This window comes from Durio zibethinus, chromosome 7 (assembly GCF_047325235.1).
Source record: "Durio zibethinus cultivar Kanyao isolate XHJ-2024 chromosome 7, ASM4732523v1, whole genome shotgun sequence".
NCBI lineage: Eukaryota > Viridiplantae > Streptophyta > Magnoliopsida > Malvales > Malvaceae > Durio > Durio zibethinus.
The window spans coordinates 20728227-20746044 of record NC_143168.1 but is presented as its reverse complement, the minus strand read 5'-3'; the positions used below and the strand labels follow the sequence as shown (position 1 = coordinate 20746044).

General features: G+C 31.6%; 1 pseudogene; it reads left to right on the top strand.

Annotated features, from left to right (window-relative positions):
* Positions 1-411: 411 nt before the first annotated feature.
* Positions 412-1666, top strand: LOC149518106 (UPF0481 protein At3g47200-like; annotated as a pseudogene).
* Positions 1667-17818: the final 16152 nt, after the last annotated feature.

Below are 17818 nucleotides of genomic sequence, written 5' to 3'. Positions count from 1 at the left end.
AGAAGAGGAAGAACAAGAAAAGGAGTAGAAGTGGGTGTACGATTGAAACATAATTTGTTAAAGGTTAATTAAGTAATTACATATAAGGATTTTTTGTAATAAAAAAATAGAGTGCAGAGAATAATTGTTGGAATGTGAATACAAGCTTCCTTATATAATTTATTCTCAAGAAAAAAAAAAACTTTTCGTTTGCTTATATTTTAATACAATTATTTTAACAATTTCAAATCTTGAAAAATGAATTTTATAACATTATTGCTGAAAATTCACTGTATGTGCCACCTTTTTAACAGCCGAATGTAGACGCAAATAGTTGGATTATTAGTAGAGTGCCTCGTCGACTACGTGAAGTAAATGCAAAAGCCTATGATCCAAATGTGATTCTAATTGGTCCCTATGTCCGTTTTCATTCTACGGAACACTCGCTGGCAATGGAAGTTGTCAAAAAGAATTGCTTCAGTAGGCTTATTGAGAAAACCAAGCTTGATCCCAGCGTATTTGTAGAGGCCATGAAATCAATAGCAGAACGAGTTAACAAATGCTATAAAGATCTTAATGATAGCTTTGACTCTAATAATTTCGCAGAAAAGCTGGTCCATGATGGATGCTTTATTGTTCAGCTAATTCTGGGGGAGTACCCAGAAGAAGATTTTTGCCAACTAGGACGGATTCAAACTGACATTCGGTATGATTTTTTGCTGTTCGAAAATCAGCTTCCTTTCTTTGTGCTCTTCGAGCTGTATCGCATAATAACTTCAAAGGGTGAAGATGCTCTCGATGAGTTCGCCCGTTTGTCTCTTTCTTTATTCACAAAAGAGGCGCGAGGACCAGAGATGTGGTCTGAAAAATACTGTCCCACTGCCACAAAAGATATCAAGCATCTTCTGGGCTTAGTACATGAGACTTGCCTTCCTTCACTTCAAGGAAGAGAACTCCACAGGGATTTTAAACAAAAAGCAGAAGCAGAAGCAAAAGAACCAAAATCCCAACGCTCGTGGAAATTCATACGCAGTGCAACAGAGCTGGAAGAGGCAGGAATCAATTTCTTGGGTGAGAAGGTGCAAGATAAGAACAATAAATTAGGGGTAGAGAGGTTGCTCGATATAAAATTTACAGATGATACAAAAGAACTGAAGATTCCAACCTTCCACGTTGACGATAATACGGAGCGTATCTTGCGAAATTTAATGGCCTACGAACAATCCATCCCAAGTTGGGAACCAACTTACGTTTGTGATTATGTGACGTTTTGGATAACCTCATCAACACAGCCAAGGATGTGCAATTACTCTGTAACTGTGGAGTTATTGATAATTGGTTAGGGGATGATGAAGCAGTTGCCCAAATGTTTAACAAACTTCGCAACAACATTTACTCGTCCGATAACTTCTCCTATGCGGAGATATTTGGTAAGGTGAACGACCATTGCCAGAAAAAATGGAACAAATGGAAGGCAACATTGAAGAGAGATTATTTTAACTCGCCCCGGTCGCTCATTTCCTTTCTTGCTGCGGTTATCTTGCTCCTACTTACTATCATACAAACTTTATTTTCAGTTCTTTCTTATGTTCATCAGTAAGTCTAAGTTTTCTTAAGTTTCCATGGTTGATCGGAGGCAGGGGAAGTACTAAAAGCTCATGTTAATGAGCAATTGCATATAACAAAATAAATAGACTGCTGCCAACGGCCATGTACGTGTATCAATTAGATAGTTGTTTGTACGTGTATTAATTAATTGTGTAATTGCTTCGATGGATTAATGCTTATTCTCTGGGTTTCCTAGCAATAGAATTTGTTTAACTTGTGTTGCCAAAAATCATATGTTTTAATTACAGCGCTTTCTGTAGCCATTATCACTCTGATATCTCAAGGTATTGATGAATATGCAACTTCCTTTTATCTTTTCAACCCAAATCTTATTGCTATCAATCTTTTTCATAGGTTTTCCCTTGAAATTGTGAGCATTGACTTTAATCAAATTTTTTATGTTTTTGGACAATTCAAGTTATATTGGCGAATTTTCTTCCAATCGTACACATCTCTCAATATTGAAAGATTTTTGTTAAGTGGCAAAAGATATTTGGGTGTTATCAAATAATTTTGGACTAAGCACATTTGAAAGTCGTTGAAGACTTGGTCACTATATTATTTTAGTATTAATTTCATAGACTAATTATAATTATAACTTTTTTATACTCAATTTCATTAAAAAAAAAAAAAGAAAGAAAAAACTTAGGAAAGTTTGAACAGTTTTTTCCTATGTGCAGGTGCTCTTTAGTCTTATTTCCAAAACTAGAGTAATTTTAAATTTAATTCTCAAAATAAATTACTTTGTACACATGTAATCCACATCATCATAAGTAAATGACAAGTCATATCAACAAAATAAAAAAGCCTTCAAAAATTTCACAATTGAAAGGAAAAAAAAAATCCTTTAATCCTCTTCCAAAAATTAGGATTCTTTTCCTTCTCCATTCTCCTTTGCCAAATAAGTTTCTTTTAACATTCTTGGGTTATCCAAAATTACAAGTAGAAGCAGAAGCAATACTTATTCAAACGCAAAAGAACAGCTCAAGGCTTTTATTAAAGCAGTAGAAGCAGAAGCAAAAGCAAAGGGATTAATATTCGCGTGCCTCAAACGCTGTGGAGTGCAACAGAGCTGGAGGAAAAAGGCTATGGAAATTCATACACTGTGCAACACAGCTGGAAGAGGCAGGAATCAACTTCGTAAAGAAAGATAAGGAGGGGAAAGTTAAGAACGGGGAGAAGAAGCAAGTTAAAAGCTTGTTCGTTGTAGACTTTACAAAAGATGCAAAGCTGAAGATTCCAACCTGGACGATAGTACAGAGTGTATCTTGCGTAATTTCTTGGCCTATGAACCATTTATCCCAGTTCGGAACCAACTTACATACGCTTTTGATTACGTGGAGTTCCTGGATAAGTTCATCAACTCAGACAAGGACGTCCGCAAACATGGAATTATTGATAATTTGATGAAGCAGTTGCCCCGAACCTTTAACAAAATTCTCGACTTTACTACTTGTCAAATGACTTCTACTATGAGAAGATATTTGGTAATTAAGGTGAACAAGCAATATTGCCAGAAGAGATGGAACAAATGGAAGGCATCATTGAAGAAAGATTATTTCAACTCGCCCATTTCCTTTCTCGCTGCACTTGTCTTGCTCCTACTTGCAGTGCTAAAATCTGTATTTTCAGTTCTTTCTTATGTACATCAGCGAGTGCAATGTTTCTTTTGCTTAAGTTGCAAACCGGAGGCAGGGTGCTGTGAAGTGAAGCCAAGTGATCTATCAAGTACTGTAAACTAAATCAGTTTTTGGCTTCCCTGTAAGATATAATTAATGTTTTGTGTTTGTAATTAGTAATTTCTTATGGTTTGTGCATATATATATACTTCTTATTTTGATATATCTGGTAAGGTGTGATTATTTGTAATTAGTATATTAATTGTGCAATAAAATTTAGTTAAAGTTTTAATTTGATCTCTTTATTATTTCAACTAGTTGATGCCCTCACTTCGTTGAGGAATTTTATTTATATTGATATTAAATAATTATATTTTATTAATTAAAAATGAATATATAAAAAAATTTATTTATAAATTATATAATACAAATGCATTGACCTGAAAATAAATACCAATTATTATTATTATTATTATTATTATTATAGAAATTTTATCTAAACTTTTTTATCATTTGAGTCAAATTTTAAAAAAAAATTTATACAAAAATTTTTTCAAAAAAAATCAACCATATGTAATTTCTAAAAATTTCATCATATGAATAATTATCATTTACTTTCAAAATTATCACTTACGCTCATTTTTTTTTTTCTCTTCCTTCTCCCTAGACTAGGATGAATTGCAAGTCAAAAGCATCAAACTTTTTCAAATATTTATTGTATTTTTTCATATTTCGACAAACATTTGTCAAAGATTGTTTTTTTAATCCCTAACCTTAGTTTAGGAATCATTAGTTTAGGGAATGGATTTATTAACTCTAGATATTTCAACCTAGAGATTTCAACAAACATTAATTTAGGAATCAAACAACTGAGATTTTTTTAATATTTAATTGTTTAATTAATATTTAAAAATAATTTAAATTAAATCAAATTAAATGTTAATTTTTTATTTAAATAATATTTATTTTTTTATAGGTTTTAATATTATTAATATTAGTTATTATAAATTACATAATAAATATGATCAAATAATAATTATTTTTTCATAAAACTCTTTCCTTTTTTAATTTCTAATATAAGAGAAAAACAAGTAAATAAAAAGCATAAAAATAATAACAAAGTCAAATGAACTATAATCATATAATTCTATATCTTAATTAATCCTCAAACCTCAAATCATTATTTATGGCAAGTGTTAATTGTTTAAAAATTGAAGCTCACAAATCTAAATGAAAGCTTTAGATTCAGTAGAGATAACTTTAATATAATGATATTGATGATATTGGTTCTATCTTATCTATTTGAAGTAACATATAAAATAAATATAAGTAAATAAGCTTTTAAAAAATATTTCTAATGAAATCAAAATGTTTCTAAAAAATCATTAAAATAAACTATTTATTTTTGTTCCAATTAGATTAGGTTGCTTATAATGGGCCAACTCTTTTCATAAAATATGGGTCTACCTTTTGCTACCATCATATTTATTTGTCAAATCCTTTAACTAAATGTTAATATGGTCATTTTATTATAGAATACAGCTGTCAATTTCTGAAGTTCTTAAAGATATTTTTTTTATAAAAAAAATAAAAAAATATTTCTAATGAATTCAAAATGTTCCCAAAAAATAATAAAAATAAATTATTTATTTTTTTCAATTAGATTGAGGTACTTTTCAATCCCTTTCATAAAAAAATGGACCCATCTTTTGCTGCCATCATATTTGTTTTTCAAATTTTTTAACTAAAAGTTAATATGGTCATTTTATTATGGAATACAGCTGTTAATTTCTAAAGTTCTTATGGATACTTTTTATAAATAATTTCTAGATTTTGTTGTTTTAGTCCTTTCACTTCAAATTTCTTAAATTTGGTCATAAAATTTTTATTAAAATATCGATTTAAGAAAAATTGATAACAAGAATTCGTTTTTTATATATAGTTGGTGAAGTTTTAAAATTTACAAACAGCAATAATAATAACCACATTAATAACCATATTTATTATTTATTATTATTTATTATTCCATTGCTAGAGTCTAGAAGTGCATGAAATAATTTTTTTTTTTATGATGACTTTCCATGTTGAGATAGATTATTTTTTTACTATGTGACACATATTAATCTAAAAATTATCATATATTTATTTTAATTAAATAATAATTAATATTTTTTAAAATTCTAAAATATTATTTTTTAATATTTTTATTAAAAAAATATATATTTTTTTAAACTTGTTACATGTGGTTAAACAATTTTCATGTTAGCATGCCGCCTCATTGAGAAAATGCAATCAAATTTTCTTTTGTTAAGTTGAATTTTATTTAACCAAAGCTTAAAAAAATTTGCTACAGCACAACTATTCCAATTTACAAAACAATGATATTATGTTAGCAGCTTATTCTAGAATAACTACAGAAAACTTCCTGTCATCACGCAATTGCTTGTTCACTATATCTATTGTAATTTGCCTTAAACCATGTAACTTGTATCTGACAACTTCCTTGATCCTTCCCACCACCTGTCTTGTTGTCTCTTCTATATGCTTGAACAGCTGTTGATTTCTTTCCCCACGTAGCAAATATTTGCAAGCATTCAAAGCTATACATAATATGATGGAAATCAAAGCTTTTCCCTTTAGCCTGTTCATTGCCCACCTTAGCTGAACTTCCCAATTCCCTGTTCTTTTGTGAATCCTGCATACCTGGAGTACCATATGCCAAACTTCTTTAGTGTAAGCACAGTCGAAATACATATGATCTTTAGATTCATTCGCTCTTTGACACAAGCAGCACCTGTTGTCTATCTCCATTCCTCAAGACCTTAGACTATCCTTCATTGGGAGTCTGTTCAAGATGACCATCCAAGCTATCAATGAATGCTTTGGAACATGAAATTTGAACCATATAAGCCTATGCCATCCGACCTTTCCTGCTTAGGCCTAATCCTATTCCACACCATTGCAGTTGACTAGCAACCATATGGAAATGTCCATACCGCAAAACCATTCTCCTTGTTAATGAATTGATGGGCAATTTGCATTAGTTGAAGTAATTTCCTTCGGCTCCAGCTACTATTTTGTTGGCCTGTCACTTGCCAAATGCTTTGTCCTTTCAACACATAAGCTTCTAACCATGCTAACTATATTTACCCTGCTTTAGCAAATATAGACCAAAGATTCTTTATAATACAAGCTTGGTTCCAGCAAACTATGTTCTTGACTCCTAGCCCTTCAGATTTTGGAAAACATATTGCCTGCCAACTTACTTGATGTTGTTCCTTCTCTTCATTTCAAAAAAACCTAAACATAATTGGTCTTTTTTTTTAGTACATGCTTGGAAAGAATAAAATGTTTGCACCAGTAGTTTTGGACATTAAACAACACAGACTGAATTAATTGCAGTCTACCCGTATATGATAAGTGGCGACCAACCCAGCTTTTGATCCTTGATGTGATCTACTCTAATAAAGGCAAACAATCTCATTTTGTATGTCTTCTAGTGACCAAAGGAACGCCCAAGTATCTAACTGGCAGAACACCAATCTGAAATCTCGTAGTGTGCTAGATCACGTTTTGTTCATCTCTGCTAATCCCTATGTGATGTAGTTCACTTTTCTCACAATTCAGCTGCAGACCATAAATGGTGTAGAAAACTTCCAGGACCTTTTTTTCCCAACACAGAATCACAAGTGCCCTTTGCAAAAATCAATAAGTCATCAGTGAAGCATAAATGTGTCAATCTTGTTTTCTGGCACTTCGGATGGAAAGCAAAGACTCCATGTTTGGCAGCTGTTTCAAGCAAACGTAGTAAAACATTGATTGCCAAATCAATTAAGGATACGGAGAATAAAGGGGTTGTAATACAACTCTTTATCTATCTATTGAATTGATCTGGCACTTTTATTGTTTCAAGACAGAATAAATAAAGTCCAGTCCACTAAATCAAATGCCTTTTGAAGATCCATCTTGACCACACAGCTCGGAGATAAGGTAGATTGACCATACCCAGGAAACCATGTCTTGAGCCATAAGGACATTATCAGTGATACTTCTCCCCTCTATGACTGCACTTTGACTGTAGCTAATGATCCCTGGCAGAAATTCCTTAAACCTCCTCACTAATATCCTTATGATGCATTTGTAAACTGTGGTGCAACAAGAGATTGGCCTATATTTTCTCATGTTACTAGGATTTGTGCACTTAGGCACCAGTGCAATGATTGTTGAATTAAATGCAGGCAACATATTCCCTGTTTGAAAAAAAATGCATAATAGCATTAGAGACATCCTCTCCAACAATATTCCAAGTCTGTTTGAAAAAATAGGCTGTAAAGCCATTAGGCCTTGGTGATTTCTCACTATTGAGTGAAAACATTGTCTCCTTTATCACCTCCTTGGTCACTGGTCTAATCATCATATCTTGTGCTTCATTGGATAAGTCTCCCTGTAATAGATCAGTCAATAATTCCTGTGTGCAGCCTGTGACATTATGATCCACTTTTCCAATTAGCTTTTGAAAATACGAGATTGCTTCTTATGAAATCAAGGAAAATGAATCCAATGTATTCCCCTCTAGATTGAATAATACTGTAATGGTTTTCTTCTTCTGGTTAGCTGTTACCATCTTGTAAAAGAACCTCGTGTTTTGGTCTCATTCCTGCAACCATCTGATTCTAGACTTTCGTCTAAAATAACTCTCCTCAGCTTTCAACAATACAGTAAGATCTTCATATATTCTTCTTCCTTCCTTCACTAAAGATGAAGAGATTAAACCTGATGTGGACAGAATGGCTTTTTGAATCAATTCCAATTTCATTATTTTGCTTGTAACCTGCCAGACAGATCACCATAGCATGAAAGATTGAACTTCTTAAGCTCCAACTTTAATCTCTTCAATTTTTATGTAATATGGACATAGGGTTGCCTGCAATAAGAATTTGGCAGGAGTTCTCCACAATTAACTTGAACTCTAGATGCCTATTCCAATGATTAAAGAACTTGAGTGGCTTGGGAGGAGATTGGATTGCCATATTAAGCATGATGAATGCTGCACAGTGGTCTGAAACCTCAGGGCCTAACTACTCCACATACGCTGTGGGTAAGACGAAAGCCATGAGTCATTTATCAAAACTCTATCCAATTTCCTTGCTAGATGACTTTTAGGCTGATGGTTGGACAACGTAAGTTGAGGTCCAACGTAAGCATTATCAAACAATGCTACTTGTGTCAAGCAATTATGAAATTCTCTCATCTCAGAATTTAGAGTTTGTGCTCCAGTGTAATCTGAGCTTTCAGCAAGGTGAACTAAAACATTGTAATCTCTAGCTAATATCTAGGGATTATCCCTTACAACACCTTTAAGATGAGACAAGTGCTCCCACAGCTGCCTTTTTTGAATACCATCATTACTCCCGTAGATGGGAAAGAAATAGAACGTTTTGGGTTCATGTAGAATACAACAGTTAATACTCTGATCAGAAAACTCTAGTAAATCCACATTCGTATGATCTCGCCATAGCATCCAGATTCTTTCATTAGGAGCTTCTAAATAATTGTCCAACATACCCCAACCTTTAAAGTGTTGATCTACTATAAGTTGCATCTTGTGCTACTTTATTCTAGTTTCTATCAAACAAACAATGTTTACCTCTTTATTCTTCTTATTCTATCTACAACTTCCCTTTGTTTTTTAGGATCATTAAATCCTCTAGTATTCCATCCTATCAATTGCATGATGAAGAACAACTATATTTAGCTCTAGAGGCAGAAGAATTTGCCTTAACTTTCTTACCCTAGTCAATAGGTCATTTCTTCTTGATTTTGAAGGTTTTCAAAAAATCTGCTACTCCTGCAACTGCTGCTCTTTGCTTCTTTGGTGACGGTTGAATTAGCTTTTCAATTCTATCTGTATTGTCCTCTTCCAATGTCAGCTTAGACTCCTTAATTGATTCAAGAAGTGCAAACCTGTTAACAAAACTTGCTCTGGCCGTTGGAGACAATTGAATAGGTGCCTTCTTTTTCCTTTCTCCACCATTGTTGTGTCGTTTCATTCCCCGCTCATCATCTTGCTTGATCTCGTGTATTGGCTCATTACCTTTATCCTTTGGCACCTACACTTTTCTAGGGACCTTGATTGTTTTCTATGGAAATGTCTTATCATTATGCCAAAAAATACAATAATGCATACATCTCTGTGGCAACCATGGAATTTCAACTGAATCAGATGTGATAGATCCATCTTTTTGCACCATATCAATAAACCGAGGAACTGCCGTATTTACCTTCAACTCAACACAAATATTGGCATAAACCAACGGCTGCATATTGGGTATGATTGAGTCCATATACAGAGGATTCCCCAATGCACTTGCGATATAGCTCAACCTTTTCTTTGAATATAGCTCCAATGGAATATTCCCTGATTGCACCCAAACTGGCCACATTTCCATATTGAACTCCAAAGATTGCATTCCTGCTTCCCATTTTCGCACTATCAATGGCTTATTCTAGATATGCCATGGTCCATTATCAATTGCCCAATCCCTACCTTTTTTTTTTGGGAATTGAATCATGAACAAATTAAATCCAGCATGCTTAATCTCTATCTCACTATTCTTACCTCATAGAACGTTAAACATATTCTGAAAGAGACTGAAGTTTGGCATTTTCCCAATGAATTGAGTTACCAAAGAGCTTTGCATTTGATGAACCCCTTCCTCAAAAGCCTTATCTAATAGCTTGACAGTTAATCTACCAACTATCTGCTGTGGGGGATAATACTCTAACGTTTGATCTGATGAAGCTGCAAACAACTTCCTCCAATCCATTGCATTCTCCTTGTGAATCAGCTTCCGGATCGCCTAATCGAAGCTTTTGCTATCAAATCCAGAGTCGAACTGAAAGAATTCCCCAATTTGCTCATATCAATGCCAACAACTCAATCAATTAATACTATTTACTCTCAGTATCAACAAAAATTTAACTCTAAATTAGAGAGAAATGATAAAGAATCGAGGAAAAATGAGAAAATGCTTAGCTCATAAAAGTTCTGCTAATGCGAGATGAGGTACTTCCACCATGTTCATAATTCGAGTTAATGGTCTTTTTTAATTTTTTAACTTGTAAAGAGGGAGAATAAAATCCTAAAAGTCTTACAAAGGCTGTAAAAATTAAGAATTTTGGATAAATGCAATCGAATTTAGTTGCAAAAGTTTACCGAAAATATCAATTAACACCTTCAAATTGACATTTTAAAAGAATATAATGGTTAAATTCATTAAAGGGTGGAAAATGGTGAATAGCGTATCCGACTTAGAAGTAGAGATTGACAATATCAGTAGTAGAAGAGTGACAAGAGCTTTTATATGATTTTGGATGGAAGATAAAAGAAATGAGGAGGGAAATGAAAAGAATGGAATAAAAAACTGCTCATTGGAGCTAATAGAACTTTGATACTGTATCAAAGTTTAGGAAATAGAATATTATTTGGTGTAAAAGGCATGCTGCCATTGTTCTCATTAATATATATATATATATATATATAATTATAGTACAAGAATTACACTATCTTAATAAGTATAAATTTCAAAGTACAATTAACTTATATACAAGGATATGTAAACTTAAGTTGATCAAGATATGCCTTCAGCCTTGTCATTATTATCAGAAAAATAGATCTTGGATTTGAATCTATTAGTCCCTCCAATAGGTACTGCTATCTACAGACATTCATACGCTGGGGATGCATTTCCCTATTATGCCAAATCTCTGGATTTCTGCTTTTCCTTAAGGATCAGGCCTGCTTCTAATCACTACGACAGGAATAGAAGTAGAGCACAGTTTTAGAAACTGTAAAGTCCCCTCTCGATCTCCTCTCTTGATTTTTCTTTCATAGGATCTCATCTTTGTAATGCAGCTGAAAGGGTATAAGGATTCCCACGAAAAATGGGAAAACCAGAATTGACAAATGATTCGTTGAATCATATATATACAACTAAAAAAATGTCTATCCCTCTCGGACCAAGCGGGATGGATGTTTCTAACGAACTACATATGATAAGTAAAAAAATTGGTTAGTGATGAAAGTACTTTATAGTCTAAAGGATAAAATGTCTTTTCACTGTAAAGAATGACTTAAGAAAATACTAAGAGTGTTTTAATTATATGAACTAAACTAACATGACAAATCGACTTGATTTTTGAAAGCACAACTCATCATGATCGACCACCATTCCCTCGTATATAAATATCTTCCTCTCTCTCTTTAGATGAGAAGGCCACTCATTTTTCTTTGAATTTTTTTGTTTTCTAATTTGCTCTCTTACCCTTTTTTTTTTTTTTTACTTCATTGGTTTCAGTGTAGAAATACAAATGGGGAAAGATAATTTCAACTTTTACTTTTAACCAACTTTGTACTAATCATTTCAGGTTCTAACCTTTTGAATTTGACACCAACATTGAGGCACAACCAAAAATTAGAGTAATACCAACAGAAATCTACCGATGAAATATCTTCGTTGGTAAATATCGATGAATCACTTACAGATTAAATAGAAAATTAATTTTAAATTTATCGATCAAATAGTGATTGATTATCGATTTATTTTATTGACAAAAAATATTTCAGTGATAAACCGTAGGTAAAGTTTTTTGAAAAAAAAAAAGAAAAAATTGACATTAAATTTATCAACAGAATTTTCGATAATCGTTCCATATGTATTACACCGACTAAATAGCACCGGAATTATTACATCAGTACTGAATTTGTGTTTTAAAAAATAATTATCCAACCCGTCTTTAAATCTAAAATCCCTAATCCCTCTTCTTTATTTTAACTCTCACCTCTCCCCGACTTCGACCCTGTGGTCCGCCGTCCTTCACCTCTTTCGTCTCCAGTGCCTCCTGACAATCAGACGGCGTCATTGTCATCCAGCTACATCATTGTCACTCCCTCTTCCTCATTTTCACTCTCACCTTTCCATGATCTCGATCCCTACTGCTCACGCCCCTCACCCCTGTCGTTCCCAGTGCTTTCTAACGATAGGACGGCATTATTGTCATCTGGCGGTGTCATTGTCACCCCCTCTTCCTCTTGCTCGTTCATTGTCATTCCCTCATTATCGTAACCAGTCCATTCCTGCATGTAAATTCTCTGGGCTTCTGATTATAGTAGTTGTTGTCTGGGCTTTCTATGTCATAGCCGACCTTAATATGTGAATTTGAGCACATCGCGGGAGTAAAGGAAGTGTGAAAATATGTAATCATCATATAAACGTACAATTATCGAAAATGTGAAGTAATATATCTGATGCGATTGACTCATTTGTCATTATAAATATCCTGGGTATGGATCCCCCACTCCAATATTTATAGGTGATCCGATACATCAATCAACTCCAAATTTCACAAGCACAACCACGATTCTGCTTTCCATTTTGGCTGGTAAATCTTAAACAAATTATCATTCATTCTTTTCTTAGTAAAATTACAATTCATTCTTCAAGAGGTAGTATTATCTTTCTCTTCAATTAATTCATAATAAGGTAGTGTATATTCCATGCTTTTGTGCAGGTAATGGCCATAGATGGTGACGTCAGCATTACATTAAACAAGATGGAGCTTGTGCCATGTTCGGTAGAGACTAGTCAATTTTTCAGGGAGGTAATTGAAAAGCCCTGCCGTATGTATATGAATTGCGTAGTTAGCTTTGCCTTTTTCAATTTAATACACGACATCGGAGAAATATACGTTTTTTTTCGTACGGAAGAAGTCAAGATCTAATTGTGGGGGTTTTTTTTCTCGATTCTGTGATTTTGTGTTTCTTGTTTCCAATCACTTGTTGTTGATTGTGTCGTTTGGTATTGCGTCTGTGTGTTGGTTAATTGTGGTTTCTTGTATTCTTTCTTGCCTGTTGGTTATTTCGACTATGTCTACCGGGTCTATTGGTTGTGTATGGTATACAACTATACTAGCTTTTTTAACCCACGATGCCCACATTTTTTTTATTATATATTTTTTATAATATGAAAATTATATTTCTTTTTATAATTTGAAAAGAGTGAGTTTTCAAATAAATTTTATTTAATTTAAATCGATAATATATTTCAATTTTAAAAAAAAGTAAGTGATTTTAAATTTTAAAGAATAAAAAACAAAAAAAAAAAGATTATGAAGAAATTTATTAGGATAAAAATATTTTTTTGAGATTTTAAAAGTTTGAAAATTTTATTTCATGATTTAATTTTGAATTTGATTCTTCACTTTTATCAACTTTAAAATATTATCTTTTCAGATTCTTTAATTTGTGAATTATAAAATTAAATCATCCATTGATTTAAAGTATAATAGAGATTTAGATAACTAATAATTATTTTAAATGAATTTATTTAATTGATAAATAGCATAAAAATAAGAATTGTCTTACGTGTCAAATAAATAGATTATCTACCTAAACATCCAAGTAAACAAATTTTATTAGATAATTATATATATTATAATGTAATATGATATATATGAATGCCCTTTGTTTTGTGGTTATTTTTTTCTTTTCTTTTTGTTTTTGAAAAGTTAAAATAACAAAAAGTTTTATGAATATTTTATCACTTTATTTAAGGAAGTTTCTATATCTTTATTGTATTAAAATTCTTTTTTAATATTTAATATTTATCTAAATAAAATTTTAATATAAATCAATTTTTCATTTGAAGTAAAATTTTATTTGAGTGTAAATAAAAAATACAAATTTATCTAAATACAAATTATAACAACTTACTTAGGAAAAGTGAAAAGTTATTTTCTCTTCCTTAAACAAATTTAAACATATTCCAGAAGAATTGAGATTTAAAACTAAAAGTTTTACCAAAATTTATGTGAATTAAGACAATAATATTTCAAACTTGATATTCTTATATGATTATTTAAACAATAAATTATATGATTTATTTTCAAGAAAAAAATGCATTTTGTTTGCTTAAATTTTAATACAATTATTTTAACAATATCAAATCTTCAAAAATGCATTTTATAACATTATTGCTTATTAAAATTCACTGCATGTGCCACCTTTTTAACAGCCTAACACAAGTGGATTAGGTACTGAAATTATAGACGCAAATAGTTGGAGTATTAGTAGAGTGCCTAGTCAACTACGTGAAGTAAATGCAAAAGCCTATGAACCAAATGTGATTCCACTTGGTCTCTATGGCTGTTTTCATTACACTCGCAGGGAATGGAAGTTGTCAAAAGGAATTGCTTCAGAAGGCTTATTGAGAAAACCAAGCTTGATAAATCAATTGCAAAACGAGTTAACAAATGCTATAAAGATCACCAAACTTGCATTGACTCTGATAATTTTACCGAACGACTGGTCCATGATGGATGCTTTATTGTTCAGCTAATCCTTTGGGAGTACCCACAAGAGGATTTTTGCCAATTGGGAAGGATTCAAACTGACATTCGATATGATTTGTTACTGTTCGAAAACCAGCTTCCTTTCTTTGTGCTCTTCGAGCTGTACCGCATAATAGAGTCAAAAGGTGAAGATGCTCATGATGAGTTCGCTCGTTTGGCTCTTTCTTTATTCACAAAAGAGGCGCAAGGACCAGAGATGTGGTCTGAAAAGTACTGTCCGACTGACACGAAAGATATCAAGCATCTTCTGGGCTTAGTACAAGATAGTTGCCTTCCTTCATTTCAAGGAAGAGGACTCCACAGGGTTTTTAAACGAAAAGCAGAAGCAGAAGAACCAAAATCCCAACGCTCGTGGAAATTCATACGCTGTGCAACAAAGCTGGCAGAGGCAGTAATCAATTTCTTGGGTGAGAAGGTGCAAGATGGCTCGTTCGATATAGAATTTACAGATGATACAAAAGTACAGAAGATTCCAACCTTGATGATAATACAGAGCGTATCTTGCGTAATTTCTTGGCCTATGAACCATTCATTCCAAGTTCGGAGACCAACTTACCTTCGCTTTTGATTACGTGGAGTCCATGGATAAGCTCATCAACTCAGGACAAATACTCCGCAACCGTGGAATTATTGATAATTTGATGAAGCAGTTCCCCATACGTTTAACGAAATTCTCAACTTTACTTGTCGAATGACTTCTACTATGAGAAGAGAATTGGTAATTAAGGTGAACGAGCAACATTGCTAGAAGAGATGGAACAAATGGAAGGCATCATTGAAGAAAGATTATTGCAACTCGCCCTGGTTGCTCATTTCTTTTCTTGCTGCGCTTGTGCTACAAGAAAATGAAAGATTAGTTACAATTTTGTAGTGATATTTCACTTAAAAATGTCAATAACTTTCGTATTTTTATAAAACTTAAGATATATTTTATCAAAATATCACTAAAGACAGAAATTAGCAGTGTTTATTGACTGAAACACGTAGAATAATCTCCTCTAAAAAATTGGATTGATTATTGAAAGCGTTTTTAGCAAAAAATACATTGAATAATCTTCTCATAAAAAATGGATAGAGGATTATTGAAGGTGTTTTTGGTAGATAACGCCTTAAAACACCTTTAATAATCTTTTAATAAAAAATGGAGATGATTATTGAAGGTATTTTTGTTTAAAAAACTTTAAATAATGTTACTAAAATTTTTTGTAAGAGATTATTCAATGCATTTTGTAATCAAAAATACTTTTAATAATCTCTTTCAAAACAATGGGCAGGGAAGTCAGTTATAGGTTTATGCTCAAAAATATTTTGTTTATATATGTAATACTACGAATTACATTTTGAAATTTACATTATGAACATTATAGTATTTCAATAAATTGATCACACATTCAAATTTAAAACTATTAACATTGCCATATAAATATACTTTTTTCAAATATATGTGCACGCAATATATGTATATTAATAAAAGCTGCAACCAATTGATATAAAACAAATATAAGCCAATAATATTAAACCAATACTCCGATTTACAGACTTAAATTATCCATTCAATATGGCATGTTAAAGACATTATAACAACTGAAATGCATATATTTACATCTAATCAACAATGTCTAAGCTAAAAAATTTAACACAATTAATATGAACACATTGAATTTTAATTGAATAATCATTTAACAAATTTTATGAAATAGTTGAATAAACATACCATAATAGACTCCCCTATACAATCCTTTAGATTGTCAAGAACTCATTGTTAATTATGGTACATAATTGAAATGCTACGACGGACGATCGCTCCAATATGAGTAGCTAACTTGACAACTCCATCAAACACAGGTTGCCCACTTTGATTGAAGTGGATGTAAATTTTCATGTCAGTCACTTCAATTTGTATATTTCGACCTACAGGTGTGTCTTTTTCATATTGAGTAATAAGAGAAGTATGTTGTTCAGATTCCATAATACCTGTGATTTTAATCAAAATTATATGAAACACACCAAATTATCTATCTAAATTTCACACAATACATAATAAAATACAACCAATATCATACTACAATTACTACACTAATATATGTAAATCATCCTCAAACCCATAATATTTTACGAGTACAAGTCATATTGTGATTCCAACCTTAAATAAGAGTTCCATGTAAAACAAATGATGAGTAAAAAAATACAGATAAATTCCACAATACCATTAAGCAAACCACTATATTTAAACCAAACTACACAAAACACCATACATGCAATGAAAGGTGCTTTTTACACTCAAGTAACAATGAAATAAATAAAAATATATAGTAAGGAACGAAAAAAAAACCTATATCGAAGGATATAAATAATAAAAAAATAAAATAAGGACATAGCAGTAAACAGAGAGATACACGGCATTGAGTTGTTGAAGGTTGGTGACAACGAGAGAGATAAATAAATCAAAAGGCAAACTAAATGGGTTTAAAGGTTTTGGTTTGGTTGCAACGTAGCTTTTAATCATTCTTTGTATAACAATTTGGGACTCTAAAGTTCAAGACAAGAATGAATATAAAAAATAATAGTGAAGGCATTTCACCAAAAAAAAACTTTAATAAGCCCTTTAAATTTTGATGAGGAGATTATTGAAAGTATTTTTAGTTAAAAATACCTTCAATAATCCGATGAAAATTTAAAAAAGAGATTATTGAAGGTATTTTTCGTAAAAAAAATTCAATAATTCACTTTAAAAATTTTCATGAGATTATTGATGGTGTTTTTTTTTTTTTGTCAAAAACGCCTTCAATAATCTCTTCATCAAAATTTAAGGGGATTATTGAAAATATTTTTTTGTAAAAAAATATTTTTAATAATTTTTTTAAAAAAATAAAAAAGGATTATTGAAAGCATTTTTAGTTAAAAATACTTTCAATAATTTTTTAAAAAATTGAGGGGGATTATTAAAGGCATTTTTAGTAAAAAATGCCTTCAATAATCTCCTCATCAAAATTTAAAAGGATTATTGAAAGGTTTTCTACAATAAAATGCCTTTAATAATTTTCTTTAAAAAATTTTAAGGGAGTATTAAAGGCATTTTATACAAAAAAATACCTTTAATAAATTTATTTAAAAAATTAGAAAGTATTATTGAAAGTATTTTCTACAAAAAGGGCTTTAATAATTTCCTTTAAAAAATTTTAAAGGATTATTGAAAGAGTTTG